Source organism: Symphalangus syndactylus, chromosome 2 (genome assembly GCF_028878055.3).
Source record: "Symphalangus syndactylus isolate Jambi chromosome 2, NHGRI_mSymSyn1-v2.1_pri, whole genome shotgun sequence".
Lineage (NCBI taxonomy): Eukaryota > Metazoa > Chordata > Mammalia > Primates > Hylobatidae > Symphalangus > Symphalangus syndactylus.
This window is the reverse complement of record NC_072424.2, coordinates 133,880,635-133,897,882: the sequence shown is the minus strand read 5'-3', so window position 1 is coordinate 133,897,882 and position 17,248 is coordinate 133,880,635.

The window sequence follows — 17,248 nt, the reverse complement described above, 5'->3', positions numbered from 1 at the left end:
TACTGAGATGGTACAGATTTAAGTACAAACATCAGGAATTTAGTTTTGGACATGCTCAATCTGTAATTCTGCTATATTTCTAAATATTAACAGGCAATTTAATATTAGAGTCTAGAGTTTAGGGGAGGTATCTCAGCTGGTGATTAAAAAAATCAGAAGTTGTTAGAATGTATGTGATAATTAAAGTAAAGTAAAAGCATAGATAAGAATAATTCAAGGACTGAGCCTTAGAGCACACCAAAAATAGAGGGTTGAAGAGATGATCGAAAAGATGTGGAAGAACTAGCAAAGGACCATGGGGTATTAGAAAAACCAAGGTAGTCTTGTGTCATGGATGCCAAATGAAGAAAGTGTTTCAAGCAGGAGGAGGAGGAGCTGAAGAATCAAGTAAGATGAAAACTGAGGATTGATTATAGGCTTTAGCAATGCGAAAGTCTTTGTTGGCCTTGACAAAAGAAACTTGAGTGGAATAGATGCATTGATACAGGTGGAAGCCTAATTAGGCTGATTTTAAGACAGAATAAGAGAAGAGGATTTAGAGACAGTAAGTATAGCCAAGTCTTTCAAGGAGTTTTGCTGTAAAGAAGAGCAAAGAAATAGTATGTCGAGAGAAAAGTGGGGTTTTGTGAGTATTTTTTTGTTTTCTTTCATAAGATGGTGAAAATAATTGTGTGCTAAAGGCAATAATCCATGAAACAGGAAAACAACTGGAAAAAACAGCTGACAGCTGGGAAAATTGCTAAAGAAATGCCTTTGTGTAGGTGAGAAGGGTTGAGATTTAGTGGAAACGTGGAGGGCTTGGTCTTCAGAGAGCTGCATTCTCCCATGCTATGAGGAAAGGAAGCAAGATAACGTGGGCATTGCTGCAGGTAGGTAGGTGAATATAGTGGTAAGAGCTTGTTGAAGTACCCAACTAATGGCTTCCATTTTCTACCTAGTGCAGGAAGCAAACTTATCAGATGAGAGTGAAGAGATGAGGGAGGAAGCATTGGTGCTTTGAGAAGATATGAAATAATTGGGGGAGTAAAAAGTTAATGGAATGGAGCATCTAGAATGACTTTCAGACAGCATTTAGGGCCTTTTTGAGATTAGTGATCATGAATTTGGAGTGAAAACAGTCTGCAAGAAAAATATTAATGTAAAAAACATCATGTGACAATTCCAATCTGCCCCAAACACATTCTCACACTAAAGGTCCTGGAAACTTGGAAGGCGAGTAAAGTGAGGAAGAGGTGCAGGAGAGGTGGTGGGCCAAAATTAAGATTTATTCAGCTCAAAATTATCTCCAGAGTTGGTGCTACACACACATGATGAAACAGTGAGCAACTTCCTGAACTTTCATTGAGAGTCCTAGTTTCCCCCTCACCACTATCACCGAGTCAAGTCAACTCCTTTGTGGGCGTAACTCAAGTAGTTCCTGTCAGCATGCTGACCAGCTGGTCACGTTTGGTTCATATCTGTTTGAAAAGATTCCAAAAATTCTGTAGGCTTTCATGGTCAACCACAATCTCTGTGACTTCCCGCATAAGTACCATAGAATGCTAATAGCATCACAGAATGTTAAAACTGGAGAGCCCTTAGCAAATGTCTGGCCTCATCTTGCCGGTAAGACAACAGAAGCCCAGAGAAGAAAAGTGATTTACATAAAGCCATCTAATTTAGAATAGAAATGGAGCTGGTACCCAGATTTTTGTCTCCTGCCCACTACTCCTTCTGGCATGTCTCTCAGCTGGTTTCTTGGACTCAAGACAACCACGCAACTTCTCTCAATTATGAAGTGAAAGTTGTTCTTGTGATGAATTTTGCAATGTCACTTTCTGCCAGACAAATAGGGCCATGCTGATATGAAATTAATTTCTTTTGATTGTCGATGCTCTAATAATGAATGATTTAAATAATGACATCTTGAGAGAACTAGCCAAGGTGTCAGATTCTAAGGTTTCATCACTAATAAGAAAATAGTGAGAATTTTCAAATTGATAATCAGGCTCTTCTCCTTTCCATAGGATGCCATGTTATAAGGCTACATCCTAAAACTAGGATTTGTGCTTCCAACACATCCAGTGCCCAGTCAAGTTGTGAGGTTGGCAGTGTGAATTCTAGACATTCCATTAGGCTGGTGATTGCTAAATATAAAAAATAGGAGACCAGCAGTCTATCCATTATATAATAACTTTAATTCCCCAGTAATAATGGTGCCTGTACATGGAAGATGACAAAAGGAGAGAAAAATAGTTATGGGAACTAGTTATGCAAACCATTTCTGCTTGGTCTCCTATAATTAGGTAGTTCATTTATGCCATCCCAGCCAAGGGATTGAAATTTTCTGCGATGCACTTTTTTTCTTCAGTCCATAGTGTAGCTGTTTTAATTGCTTCAACAAGTTGGGATTTGTGTGGGCTGAAGCATGGAGCAATACGTTGTTCCCTGAATGTGATAGCCAATTACCTGATGGGACTTGACTATCTTCATGATGACCTGAAGTGAACTATGGGTAGTTCAGCTTGGATGCAAAGTTTCCAAAGAAACATGGCTTAGAAGTTTGAAGCAGAATGAATGAGCATGATTTCATTGGTTAGTGAAGACATTTGAAACGACAATGATGGTTTAGTCTTGAGTGAGTATGATTACGGATCTGTCTGGGGTGGGAGCACCCACACTAGTTTGTTTCTATAGGATGCACATTGGGAGTATGTTTGTTAAAGAAAGTAGAGCTGAACTCTACGTTTGGCTTTCTCATGAATCTGTAGTTCTTGTGGTGAGAAAGCTCTAGGGATCCAAGGATATTACGGTGTAGCTTGCATGTGCACGTGGGGGCACTGGTTGGTTTAGGGGGCAGAAGGTAGGGTGGAAGAAAGGCAATTTTTTAACTACAATATTCTATGAAGGAATGCAATTTTTAGGTTATGGGGCAGAAGTTGAAGGATAGTTGTTTCCTCACTCCAAACCTCTGAAAAGTTTTATAAAGCATATTTTTATAGAGCACAGAAGTACCTGGACGATGTATTTGGAGGACTTAATGCCACTAGAGGCAAGGCACGGTGGCTCATGCCTGTAATCCCAGCACTTTGGGAGCCAGATAATCTGAGGTCAGGAGTTTGAGACCAGCCTGGCCAACATGGCAAAATAAATACAAAATACTAAAATACTACATTAGCCGGGCATGGTGGCAGGCACCTGTAATCCCAGCTACTCAGGAGGCCGAGGCAGGAGAATCACTTGAACCTGGGAGGCGGAGGTTGCAGTGAGCCGAGGTCCTGATGCTGCACTCCAGCCTGGGCTACAGAATGAAACTCTGTATCAAAAAATAAATAAATAAATAAATAAAGCCACCAGAGCCCCTTGCTTTTCCTTCCTGTCTCATACTATGTATCTAAGAGAATGGCCAGAATTAATGGTTGCTTTATAAATGCAGATTGCTTAATTATTCCTAGCATCCAAATCCTTTCTCCAAAGCATGTCATCCTTCCAACTCTGTAAAACTTTCAGCATGCACATCACTGCTCACTGTGAATTTGAGGCAAATATTTGAACATAATGGTGATATGATAATCTGTACACATGGGAGATCACGTACTCTTAAAGTTCTCTAACTCATTCTGACATGATGAACTGACTAACAAAGCAGTGTTAGAAAAGCATCTCATATTGGGCAGTAGGCATTGGGCAAGGGAAATTGATTTGATTCTACATTGGCCAACTAGTAACTTGGGGTATTCTCAGGGAAGATAATGTGCTTTTTTGGGCCCACATGGGAATATTTAACATATTCTGTTACCAGTTTTAGTGTCTTCCAAAATTCTTAATTGATTTTAATAGGATTTGACAAGGCAGAAAGAGATAATTTCCTTTTAAATGGTCATCTTTTTGCTTTGAAAAGATATAAATAGAAATAAGAAAGATTACTAACTGGTGTTAAGTAAAAGGCTTTATGCCAACTTGGAGGCAAAGGAGATCTTTAATGTTTTACCGGTTCGGTTAGTCATTACTGTAACTGTTCAGAGGCCTGGGTCTTGTGCTACAGTTACTGAAATGATGTATGGGGACCTTTCCTTGGTGAAGAATTTAACCATGGTTATCTCAGAGGAATGACTTTACAAAGAGAACTGAAAGAGTCCTTCTCTGGTAGCAATGAGATCGACTGCATGTTAATTTGAATAAAAAGGCATCGATTAATCAAAGGACATTTTTGTTATGCCATTGTTCTAGGTGTTCAGCATAGACAAAGATAATTCAGATAGGCTTTTGCATGTAATGGGCTTAGAGTCTGCAGAGGAAAGCAGGCTTTATAAATACAGTGTTTTTATAATTTTAATACAAAGTAAAAATAAGTGGTGCGAAAGGTGTCAATGAAAAGCAGTGCAAATGATGTGTTGGCTAAGCTTTAACTGAGTACCTCTAAGCACATGCATGACATGGGCCTCCTGCTTTCAGAGGTTGCAGCCCAGATGCTGCAATAACAAGTCTCCTTGCTGTTATAAGGCAGTAAAGGCCACTGAGTTGGCATAGCAATAATTGCAGTGAGTCTTCATAAAACAAAGATATCCAGTCCAGCTGGGGTGATCAGAGAAGCCTTTATCACTGAGGAAGGACTTGAATCTACTCCTGGAATTCATCTTGCTGACAGGTGAAGGGGATGGAATAAAGGGCATCTCTAGCGGGGCAAAGAGAGCAGCAGCAGCGAGGTTCTGGAATTAAAAAAATTAAAAGGCATATTCTGGGCTCCATATATGTGATTCCCACAAGGGATCCTCCTGAAATCCTAGCCAAGGTGCCTCTGAAAACTTTTGAGTGTGGGTGGCTTTCTCGGGTCTTCTGAGAAAGAGTGGACACTTCTCAAGTGTCCTTAGTGCTCTGTTTACTGGCCAGGGCTTCCCAACCCTTAAAGGATGGCTTGCAGAGAAGACTGAAGAAAAGGGATGTGACAGAGATTGATTGGGTCAGATTTGAAGAGCCTTGAGTGACAGGCTGGAGCTTTTGGTGAAGGATTTGCCGCCCCCATGCCCCTCTTTCTAGAGGCCACTCTGGGGCTGTCCTGGTTGGTCACAATAGGCCTGACAGAAGTTGTTTTAATTCAGAGAGGTAATGGAACACTGTCTTTCCCAGCCCTGGTAAGCTTAGGGACATATCTGGAGCACTCTCGTGTGGCCTCATGAATGGGTATTGGGGTATTTAGCCCTTATGAGCCTCCCCATGTTTGCTGCAAAGGGTCTGAGCTGCTGCTTAGCAGGTGACCATGACCTAGTGTCCTTAGGATCTCAGGGACCACCTGCAGGTCATTGTGAGCCACAAAGGGCACCCAAGGAAGGAGTGAACACTTGAGGCAGCCCAGAGTTTTGTCAGAACCAGCCAGGTAGTGGGCAAGGCATCTTATCATAGCTCTTTTATATCCTCTTTCTTCCTCTCCAGCCTCCCTTCCTAACCCCTTTCTCTGCCTCCATCACTTTCTCCTTATAAGAGCATACACACAATCACACCACCCCCGCTTCATCTCTAAGACAATGAATGCTGCTGTCAGTTCAGATAAGAGCACCCGCTGGATAGAAAGGCAATATTTTCAGTCTTGGCAAACACGATCATAAGTTCAGTTTATTAATATTGCAACAGTTGCACTAAATGAGATCACTTGGCTAACAAAACATTTATCAACAAAACGCTGCCACCTACTGAAGTTTTGCAAACAGCCCAGATGATTGGATAAGATCACAAATTCACTCTGCCACAAGCTTATGGTCTTTTCTGAAATCATTCTGAAACAAGAATGATAACCAGCCAAAGCAGACAGGACACACCTTTCATGCAATCTGTGTAGAAGGTGTCAGAGTGGATCCCACAGAATTGGCATCCGCACAGAGAAGGAGGTTTGGGTCGCTTGATGTTAAGTTTCTAGAGGGTTTGGGGAATGCTTCCAAACAACTGCAAAGAGGGCTGTGTGTTTTAGGAACACATTCTCTACAAACTCATTTGCAACACTGGTGTTCAAACTGCAGTGAAGGCATGTAAAAACATGGTTTTTATTGTTGTTCTCTAGAAAATAAATATATTTGGTACCAAAAAACATCCCATGAAACTTATGATGATGATAACAATAGCGATTTTTCTATGTGAATATACAGCTGTGAAAATATACTTTCATTCAAAGACTCTTTAAACTGTGGAAACCACTTTAGAAAGGGATAATTAAGTTGTATTGTGTTTATAAAGTTCAGAGTACTTTAGTAAGTAATGTGAGAACTAATTTGTAATGCCAGGGGGGAGTTCAGGGGGAAAACGTAATGCAACATTGGTGATTTATGTGTGATTTTCTTCCAAAGCTAATAGTTACTCTTCTTCTAAAATTCTTAGGACATAATTTTGAAATGCTGAATGACAAAATAGGGCTCTAAATTCCATCGCTCACCTCCCTCAGCTCAATTCTGCAGCAGGCTGGGGTTGGCTGGGAAAGAAGAAAAGCCTGTGGTTAGTGCTCACTCTATTTCCCATATGTATAGAAAGATTATTTTCCCACTGTACTGTGAGTTCTAAAGGGAGGACCTTGGCTCTCAGGATCTAGACAGTGCCTTGGACATTGCAGGGACCAATGAGACAGACATTTAAGATGTTAGTATGTCTGAGCTCTATTTAGCAAGCCACACCAATTTTCAATAACTAATGTTCTAGATTCCTAACATTAGGGAGTTTTTAAAGATAGACTTTTATCTTTTTTTTCTCTGGAAATTACTGTACCTCCCTAACAGCTATAAGATTGGGAATAATGGTTGAATGACTTTCATTGGATAAATGCAGCCTTTCTCATCTAAGAGCAGAAAGGTGAAGAGGAGGGGCCCTGCTCCCTGTGTACATTTGTGATTAGGGTAGGAAAACTCCTAGCCTGGGCTTTTCTTGGGCAGGTCTATGCTTCTGCTCTGCCACTTTTCTAAATTCTCACCAAAGTGAGTTAAAAGAGAGAAAATGGCAGAGTAGGAATGGAAGAAAAGAAGCAGGCTTGATATTGGGCTTTGGCTCAACTAAATATATAATAAACACAAGTGATACTATTTATTGAACATCAAGTATACGTCAACCATTGTTTGAGGCATTTTACCTGTATTAGTTCTATTTCACATAACAATACTTCAGGGAAGGAGTCACTGTACCCATTTTATAGACAAAGAAACCGAGGCCCAGAACGATTAAATGACTCGGCCAACTAAACCCAGATGAAAAGTGGCAGAGCAAGCCCGGATCAAGTACCTGTCTTCTGGCTGGAAAGGCCCTGCTGTTTTCATGACACTGGTTTGGGCACGGCCAGCATATTTTCCTCTTTGCTTGTCCAGAGACAGTTAAATAGAGAGAAGGGAATAGAGGAAGTTCCTCTCTCTCTTCTACCCAGGGAAGTGGCACTTCTCTTGCACGTGGGAGAACAGAGTTCACAGTTTGCTAGTAAATGAGATCATGGGTAGGAAGCCCTTGGACCTCCTTAGAAGTAAGTGACTGTAAAAAATCCAAGCCATTTGTATTACTCTTGTAGGTGATGTGATTTCAAATGGACAGAGAGCACAGTTTGTCTTCTGTTCAAATTGGCATCCCTTCATGCCATTCTGGGAATTAGTTCAGAACTGACTACAGGAAACAGAAATCACCTTTGATACCCAGTACTATTTCCTAGCAGGCCCATATTTTCCCAGGAGGTTCTTTCTCTGTAGTAGATAAAAGTTTGCCTTCATTTCATGTGATCTCATTTCATTTTCCTCTTCAGTAGATACCAGCCTATGTCCATCATTCTGGACTAAGCAGGATCCTGTCCCGGGCACTTACATTCATGGTGGTCCTACTGGAACCTCACTTTTGCCGTTGAATACCTCCATCACTCCTATTGTTATCGGGGGAATAATTCTCATTCTCATTGAAAGGAAAAGCACGTTCTGAATATGTAACAATAACCTGCATGTAGCTCTCTGATTATAAATATCAAGTGTTATAAAAGCCCTATCAGTGTAGTGATCAAAGGCATGAGGGACTCTCTGCTGAAGCAGCAGGTGACCCAGTACAATTGGAATAAAGGGAAATGCTGAGTAGACATGGGGTCCCAGGAAATTCACATTAAAGATTTTTTTTCTGATGTATTTTCAGTTGTGCCTTTTAAGAGGATTTCACTAAAAGCTAACAAGGCAGTTGATTTTGCATTCAATTCTATCTGATAATTAAAAATAAATTTGAGATTTACTAATCAGTAATAATTTTTATTTTTAACCACCAATAAAGCCAATAATAATCCCTTTCAGCTCTGGGGGTAAAAAAAAAAAAAAAAAAGGAGTTACTAAAACTGTTTTCATCGACTCCTTCCTTCAGAAAGATGTTGTTCTATGAGCCCAGGAGAGATGTGGGTCAAGGAAAAAAACTTCAAAAGAGTTGGTGGCCAATTAGTTAATGGAGGACATGTGTTTGGGCAACACATTCTTTTCCTTTCTGAGAGCAAATAATACGTTCTGAGATCTGGGTCATAGTATTAACACTGTAGAGTGTGGTTGCACAAACCTGGATAGTGTAACCTACTACACGCCTGGGCTATACGGTCTAGCTTATTGCTCCTAGGGTACAAACCTGTATGGCATGTGACTGTACTGAATACTGTAGGCAATTATAACACAATGGTATTGCATATCTAAACATAGAAAAGGTCCAGTAAATATATGGCATAAAAGATTAAGAAATGCTACACCTGATTAGGACACCTGAATGGAGTTCGTAGGACTGGAAGTTGCTCTGGGTGAGTCAGTGAGTGAGTGGCGAGTGAATGTGAAGGCCGAGGACGTTACTGTACACTCCTGTCAACTTTATCAACACTGTACACTTAGGCTACACTAAATATATGAACGTTTTTATTTCTTCAATCATAAATTAACCTTATCTTCCTGTAACTTTTTAACTTTATGAACATTTCAATTTTTTAAAAACTTTTTGACTCTTTTATAACAACACTTACTTAAAACATAAGTACATTATACGCTAAAAAATTATTTTCTTTATATCCTTATTCTGTAACCTTTTTTCAACTTTTTTATTGTTTTTAACTTAAAATTTTTTTGTTGTGAAAAACTTAGATGCAAACATACACATTAGCCTAGGCCTATACAGAGTCAGGGTCATCCATATCATTGTCTTCCACCTCTACACCTTGTCCCACTGACAGTTCTTCAGGGGCAATAAGAAGCATGGAGCTGTCAGCTCCTATGACAACGACGCCTTCTTCTGGATGCCTCCCGAAGGACCTGCCTGAGGCTATTTACAGTTAACTTAAAAAAATAATATTTAGAAGGAGTACACTCTAAAACAATGATTTAAAAGTATAGGGTAGTAAATACACAAACCATTCACATAGTTGTTTATTATCATTATTCAGTATTATGTACTGTGTATAATTGTATGCACTAGACTTTCATATGACCAGCTGTGCAGTCAGCTTGTTTGCACCGTCATCACCACAAACATGAGTAATGCAGTGTGCTACAACATTATGGCAGCTGTCCATCACTAGGTGATGGGAATTTTTTGGCTCTATTATAATCTTGTAGGACCCTCATTGTATATGTGGCCCATCGCTGATGAAAACATCCTTTTATATCTGAAAATTTGAATTGGTTACTTTTGAAAAATGCTATTTTGTTTCTTATGAGTGAAAACTGAATAAAACTATTTCTTCATAAGTGAAGAAAACCATCAGATTCTGTTCTGGCTATTTGCCCGTTCCTTCTGGGATCCTTTCCTGGCCCTTCCCTGCTCTGTGCTGGATTGCAGGGGGTCCAATTCCCCGGTTTCCCCAACTTCTGGTTATGCGGGAGGTTCAACCAATGGGTGGTGCTGGCAGAAAAGTGGCAGGTGGGATGGGGGAGAAGCCAGGGGGTCCCTCCCTCTTTCTCTCTGTTGCAGGTGGCACTTGCAGCAGCACCTCTGCTTCCTTCAAGGCCTGTCCCATGCTGGCCAGCCTCCCTTTTGGGGGCAGGCGCCAAGTCTTGATTCCGGTGAGGATATCACCTCCTCCTTTAGCTCTGTGGCTCCAAGAGTGATGGTCACTTCCTGAGTGCAGTTACTTCACTGTAGCTTATTTGACTTTTCAGTTCATTTGTCATCTATGTAACTCATTTCCTCTATTAAATCTCTTGTGTTTGACACACCTAGAATGTGTTCCATTTCTCTGGGTAGACACTCACAGACACAGTGTCTTGCTGGATTAATATTCTATTCATCTATGTTTCGCATTTTACTGTCTTTTAATTTATTGTCTTCTGACCTTATGCCTCACAGGCTTTTGTGGTTGTTGTTGTTACCAGTATTGTGATTATTCTTTATTCCATAAGACAGTCCCCTTGTTATTCTGCAGAAGCATGTTTTTTTTTGGGGGGGGGGGTCGGTAGGAGAAATATCCAGAGATATTCTTAACTTTAAGAATCGTAAATCTAAAAGGTTGCAAATTTTTGAATCCTGAAAGTCTTTTATTTTATTTTTTTTTTTTTTTTGAGATGGAGTCTCGCTGTCGCCCAGGCTGGAGTGCAGTGGCATGATCTCGGCTCACTGCAGGCTCTGCCTGCCGGGGTTCACGCCATTCTCCTGCCTCAGCCTCCCAAGTAGCTGGGACTACAGGCTGCCACCACTGCACCCAGCTAATTTTTTGTATTTTTAGTAGAGATGGGGTTTTACCATGTTAGCCAGGATGGTCTCAATCTCCTGACCTCGTGATCCGCCCACCTCGGCCTCCCAAAGTGCTGGGATTACAGGCGTGAGCCACCGCGCCCGGCCTGAATCCTGAAAGTCTTAAAAGATTCTCGGCTCTTTGTCTTTCAATCTGTGGTCCATATAAAGGCCATGTGCAGGCTCTTTTCTTTTTTTTCTTTGACACGTCTTTCCCAATCAAGGGCAAAGTGTGCACTCAACCTGGAGTACATTTTCTTCCTCTCAGAGCAACAGAAGCCTGTGAAACTCTTGTTGGCCAAACCCAGCAGTAAATATTCAGAAATAAAAGGAGAGCAAACATTTGCATGTGCACTTTGTACTTTGTACACTAAAAGGTGAAGCTTTCCAAATAGCCAGACCAGGGAAAATCTGTGAATGAGCCATGCTGGTAAATACATGGTCCTTTAATTGATAATGAAATTAGACCCTAGAAGAGCATAAGTAATATTTGTCAGTTGGGGACCATGTGGAACCATGATCCACAAATAACTTTAGTGATCAGCATGTCAACAAAAGATCCATAGGGATTGAAAAAAAAAAAAAACAAGTATCCATAAAATATGAATGTTGCCACTTGGTATATATTGTAGATTTAGAAAAGATAAAAAAGTATAGATTCTAAAGCTATGTTCATGATTCTTTTTGTTTTTTCATGGTATCATCAGCCACACTGCAATGTTTTGCGGGAAGTTTATGTTTCCAGTGTAGTGTATCCTTATACCTAGGATGGGGACTCCTAGGATGTACTCCTGGGATTCATCTCGGGCTACCTGAGACCTAGGTCAATAAAGGTGTCTGGATCAGACCATCTTTAGATCCAGTAGTGGGAGCCAGCACACACACACACACACACACACACACACACACACACACATATATTTTTTTTTGTGACAGGGTCTCACTCTGTTGTCCAGGCTGGAGTACAGTGGCATGATGTGGCTCACTGAAGCCTCAACTTCCTGGGCTCAAGTGATCCTCCCACCTCTGCCTCCCAGGTAGCTGGGACCACAGGTGCATACCAACATACCCAGCCAATTTTTTGTATGTTTTGTAGAGACAGGGTTTTGCCTTCTTGCCCAGGCTCACCTTGAACTCCTGGGCTCAAGTGATCTGCCCTCGTAAGCCTCCCAAAGTGCTGGGATTACAAGTATGAGCCACCATGTCCGGTCCAGCACATATTCTTTGACTCCAAGGTATGGTGTTTATGGGCACAGGTTTTGGAGCCAGACCAACTGGATTTGAAACACTGCTCTAGCCATTGCTATTCATGGTGCGATCATGGATAAGTTACCCCCTAAGTTGCACTTTGTTTTTCTGAAAAAAATAAAAATAATAATTACATCATAGCATTGGTGAAATATTAAATCAGATAACACATAAAAAATGTTCAACATTATTTCCAGCACAAAATTAGTATTCAACAGCACATGGGTTGAGGGTCTGGAGAGCTGGACCCTACTCTAGGACCGTTCTGGGGCCACCCCTTCTGGCTTGTGTCCACAGACTTTGAAGTCTCCTTTTTTGTTTGTTTGTTTCTTTAGACCAAAGAGACCTGCCATATTTTGCATGTGAGATATAGGACAGACTCTGATCATCTCAAAGTTTCCTAAGGACTCTGAGTGTATCTGAAACAAAGCTGCTACTAGGAGCACATTCTAAGACATTTATGTCTCCCTAGGAAGTGTCTTGGTTTAAAATTCTTGTTCTGAAATTAATGTTTCTGTCCAGTCTACCAAAACTAAGTTGCATCATTCTTTCTTTAACTCTACTGCCAATTTTAGGGTGCATGTGCTATTTATTCTACTTACTATCTGTTCAAGCATTTAATTAAGCATTCCTGGCAACTGAGAAGGTCACTGTGAACTTACTGACTAGAAGTTAGTCCAGCTGGTAAGGAACTGCCAGGAAATAACCTGATTAGGAGAACATTGTTTCTCTAAGCCTGATGGAATTGTTCCTTCACTTACTTTTCTCTGTGGCTCAGTACTGAGTCCGGTGGGCTGCTTCCAGGGGTTTGGGGGCTTGCAAGATAGTGTATTCTGTGACTTGAAATGAGAGAAGAAACCGTAAATAGGAATATGGGCCTTATTGCTCAACACCTCATTAAGCTTGCATGAGGGTAGGGTAGCCTCTCTAGATGTTGCAAACAAGCCATTCCTAATGGTCTAATGCTGGAGCTGGGGGAACCCAGGGCTGGGGTGTGAGAGGAAAAGCAGTCCCTTGGGATGAAACGCAATGGCTGTCCTTTCTGCAGAGGTTCTAGGCAATAGTCCTGTGAGTTGGGGAGGAGGGGCCAGGCCACATTTTGGTTTTCTTTTCTGTTTATTTTTGTATTGCTTGGCTTTTCGGAAGTGAAATATTTTCCCTAATAGTGTTTTCCCTTCTATTTGTGCCAGTTTCTCCTTCCTTCACCTGATTTTACAATTCCAATTCTAACTACTATTTTCTTTCTATAACTTCACCTTTTCCCTGTACTCCTTAAGAGGCCTGAACAGTCCCTTCACTCACAGGCTGAGCAGTTACCTTGGCCATTCGTGACCCAGAGAGCCAAGGTCCAGCATAATTGAGGGCCTTTCATTGTGCCATTGTTAGGCACTCACAGCCCTGTACTGGGTCTACTCTCTAACGTTGCTCCATTAGAAAATGCCTTGTCCTGCATATGAGTGAACTGCACTTTGCTGTAACTTTGGCTGTCTTGCAATCCCACTAATAGCCTTTTACTGTAGGGAGACTATCTACAGCAGCATCTAAAAATGCCCATCTATCCAATACCTCCCAGGGAAGAAGCAAATAGGGGAGCTAAGAGAAGGATAAACGTTTTGGTCTCTCACTGTAATTGCAGTTAAGTAAAGGAATTGATTGTCTGCAGGAGTAGTGCGCTTTCTACTTTCAACCATGTGTTTCCACCCCCTGGTCTAGTAACTGCAGCAGGCATCAGAAACGAGTGCAAAGCAGAGAACATGTGTTTCCTTGACATCTGTGACACTAAAGATAAAGAACATTTCATCACCAATATTGTTAATAAAATCTAGCATTTAAACGCTTATTTAAAAAACATCAGACCAGAACCAGGTGGTGTCTACAGATATTTATCACAGGTCTATTATATGCAGTGGAGTTGATGCCACATTGAGATGAGTTTTCATCTCAAAAGAAAATGTACTTTCCTTGATTTTCTATAATTTATCTCACCTTATGCTTGGGGCCTTATTCTTCTGTGGATGGAGAAAAAACTGCCCATGATAGGTAAATCAATTTCTTTCCTATAAAAGGATATCTTTGGGGTGAATTTATTCTCTTAGGTAAATGCTTAGACTTCTATGGCTTCTCTCCCTTTGCCTTCTTGACAGGATGGTACCTGGGTAGAGGGAGAAGACTGCCTGTCCTCATAACAGAGTGTCCTCTCCTGGTCCTCTCTGGCCAGGGGAGCAGTGTCCCTCTGGCCTTGCCACAGAGTAGGGCCCATGCTGGCATCTCAACTGGGGAAACATGACCCTTTCCTCACAACACCCTTGACCTTGGCATTAGTTGGCTCTCCTCTGAATCACCTTCATGCCTTCCATCCAGATCCTGGATTAGCTGAACTCCCCGTGGTACCTGCTACAGGGTGCTTCACTGTCTGCAGGCTTCATCCTGGCAGTCCTGCTGCACCTCAACTCTGCAACTCCCTTCTCCTACTGGGGACTCTCAAGGATTTCCCTAAAATTGGTAGCAGAGTTAAAGAAGGAATGATGTTGGGAGTATTGGACAGACACATTAAGTCCAGAACAAGTATTTCAAACCAGGAGTGTTTCCTAGAGAAATATAAATGTCTTAGAATGTGCCCATTTGTAGCTTCATACCAGCAGCTTTGTATCAGCTGCACTGAGGGTCTTCAGTTTGCAGCCCAAGACCCAGGGGAACTTTGGGATTCTCAAAGACTATCTTATGCATCCATGGCAAAGCAGGAAAAGTGTCTTTGGCCTGAAGAACCAGATCCCTTCCATCTACATGTGAACTGGGGTGACACAAGGGACACTATCTCCAGTCTTTTCTATGATGAGCATCTTCCAGCAGTGAGGGTGACCTACTGTGTGGCTGGTGCCATGTTGGGTATGGCTCATGTGAGGACACTTAACATTCTCACAGTCTATGCCGGTGGAAGTTGTAGAGTGACGACAGCTCTGGGGTGTTCTCCCTTCTTCCCCACCCTCTACTCCTCCAGCCGGAGAAATTAGATGTAAGTCTTGGTCCTCTTCTCCAGCTTTTTCTCTTTTCTCCTTTTGCTACATTGAAGATTAGAAAAGCTCTTCACTTTTTTCCAAGTTGGGGTGGAAACGTCTATCATTTAAGTGGGTTAGTTATCCTCTTGACATTGCAAAAGGGAGATTTTGGAACCTAGAAACCATTTCTCTCTTAACAAACTCTAGTTCCCAAGACAAGTGTTTCACTTTACACTTAAAAGAAAATTCTAATTTGAAACCAAAGCTGCGTGGTACCTGCCTTGTTTTAGCTGAAGTTACCCATTTCTGGAGTCTACTCCTTTCCTGAAGCATGGAAAGATAGCAGCTGAGTATGGGGGGATCCCCACATCATGGTGATTTTAAGGAGAATGAAGAATGCACTGCTTTATTAAAGTTCTAAATGTCAAAAACAAAACTTTTAGAATAATTTTTTTTTTTTGAGACGAAGTTTCACTCTTATAGCTCAGGCTGGAGTGCAATGGCGCAGTCTCGGCTCACTGCAACGTCTGCCTTCTGGGTTCAAGCAAGTCTCCTGCCTCAGCCTCCTGAGTAACTGGGATTACAGGTGTGTGCCACCATGCCTGGCTAATTTTGTACTTTTAGTAGAGACAGGGTTTCTCCAGGCTGGTCAGGCTGGTCTTGAACTCCCAACCTCAGGTTATCCACCTGCCTCGGCCTCCCAAATAAAACAAATATTTTTATGGCAGGCATCGGGGTAGGAAAAGTTGTTTTTGTCTTTGTTTTGAGACAGAGTTTTGCTTGGTCGCCCAGGCTGGAGTGCAGCGGTGCAATCTCGGCTCACTGCAACCTCCGCCTCCTGGATTCAAGCGATTCTCCTACCTAGAAAAGATTTCTTAAATAAGATCACCAAAACCATACCAAAAAGGAAACCTCAAAGTTATAAAAAGGTTGAGGTAAGAAGTGAGATGCAGGAAGGGTAGCCTCCTTACTTCAAGTCAGCTAAGGGGACCGCTTGGATAGTCTGACATGTTTCCCTTGGAATTTGGTGGGAACACAAGGGGCTGGTGTTTGAACGCTGTCTGAGAAATGCAAAGATTTAAAAAGGCTCTGGTTAGAGTGAGGAAAGGTGGCTACACTGGGAGCAAGCCATGCTTTCCCCAAAGGTGGATTAAGGTTTGTTTTTTGTTTACTTGGTTGCTTTGTAAATTCTTTTACCCGTGGGTCAATTAGATCTGCCACCTGCCCTGGAGCTTACAAGGGATTTGGCCCAGGAAGGCTTCCTAGACACTAATGGTTCCCAACAAAGAAAGCCTGTGTGAGTGCCCCAAGTCAGGGGGTGGAGTCTTCAGTTGTCCCTGTTCATCACAGAAATTGCAGCCAGAGGTTTGCAGTTGAAACTCAGAAAAATCCATCAAAGGTCCCCATGTGTCAAAAATGCACACTGAGAATATACCACATTCAGCAGGCACCACCACAAGATGACATCTGTGCCCATCAAATATCATTTCTCTTGTTTCTAATATTTACTCTCTGCATCTACTTCCCCCAACCCCACCCCACCAACAGGGCATGTGTCAGAAACTGGGGGCCGGGGCCCTGCGGGGTGAGTGCATAAGAGGAGATGAGGCTAGGAAAGAAGTACTTAACTGCATAATGACTCTTCCTCCAAGGGGAACTGCCCAGCTCAAATAGATAAACTAGCAGGAATTCTCAAGTACAAAGATAAACAAATAAAAATTACCAACCACTGGAAATAGAGGAATTAAAGAAAAAATATAGCAGACCTAATGCCCAGAGAAATGGAGTTAATAGAAAGAGGGTGTCTTAGTTTGGGCTACCCTCGAAAGCAGACCCTGAGACAAGGTTTCAAGTGCAAATAATTCACTTGGGAGGTGAAAGCAACAGCAGGAGGGGAGTGAGAAAGTGAACCTGGGAAGGGAAGTCAGCCAGGAAGGGCAGCAACCACTGCAGGAAGCTGGGATTCGGTCCCACTGGGGAAACTCTGGGAACCCGTGGAGAACACATGAGTCAGAGTCTCCCATCTGACGGTGAAGGAGCTGGGGGTAATTTTATACCTACCTCTGCCAGTATTTATTTGAGGGCTGCTTCTATGGGACATTAATTCCTCATTCCCTCAAGCCTGAGATTTTGGCAGCAATGTGGGCTTCAGAGGCAGAAGAAAGCCCTCAGGCAAAGAAATACAGGTGCTGGCAATTGGCTTGGGTGCATGTTGGGTTAAGAATGAGGAGATATATATGGGCGTGGAGACAGAGCCTGTTAGAGGCATGCCGGTGACTTATACAAGAAGTTAATATCCTTGGAAAGATGTGCAAATAAGTTATATTCACTCACTT